We start from the raw sequence: 394 nt of genomic DNA on the forward strand, positions 1-394 counted from the left end.
CTACAACCTCTGATCTGAAACTAAACTAAAACTACATCCACTGCGACCTCTAATCTGAAACTAAACTCAATCTACAGCGACTACGACCTCTAATCTGAAACTAAACTAAAACTACAGCCACTGCGACCTCTAATCTGAAACTAAACTTAATCTACAGCCACCGCAACCTCTAATCTGAAACTAAACTCAATCTACAGCGACTACGACCTCTAATCTGAAACTAAACTAAAACTACAGCCACTGCGACCTCTAATCTGAAACTAAACTTAATCTACAGCCACCGCAACCTCTAATCTGAAACTAAACTCAATCTACAGCGACTACGACCTCTAATCTGAAACTAAACTAAAACTAAAGCCACTGCGAGCTCTAATCTGAAACTAAACTAAAACTA

General features: G+C 38.8%; 1 protein-coding gene across 2 annotated transcripts in view; it reads left to right on the forward strand.

Moving 5' to 3' along the window:
• LOC107731686 (NIPA-like protein 2) overlaps positions 1 to 394 on the forward strand; it is a 6,502-nt gene that overhangs the window by 1,308 nt on the left and 4,800 nt on the right. The window lies entirely within an intron of this gene.

This window comes from Sinocyclocheilus rhinocerous, unplaced genomic scaffold (assembly GCF_001515625.1).
Source record: "Sinocyclocheilus rhinocerous isolate Xijiao unplaced genomic scaffold, SAMN03320098_v1.1 scaffold7909, whole genome shotgun sequence".
Taxonomy (NCBI): Eukaryota; Metazoa; Chordata; class Actinopteri; order Cypriniformes; family Cyprinidae; genus Sinocyclocheilus; species Sinocyclocheilus rhinocerous.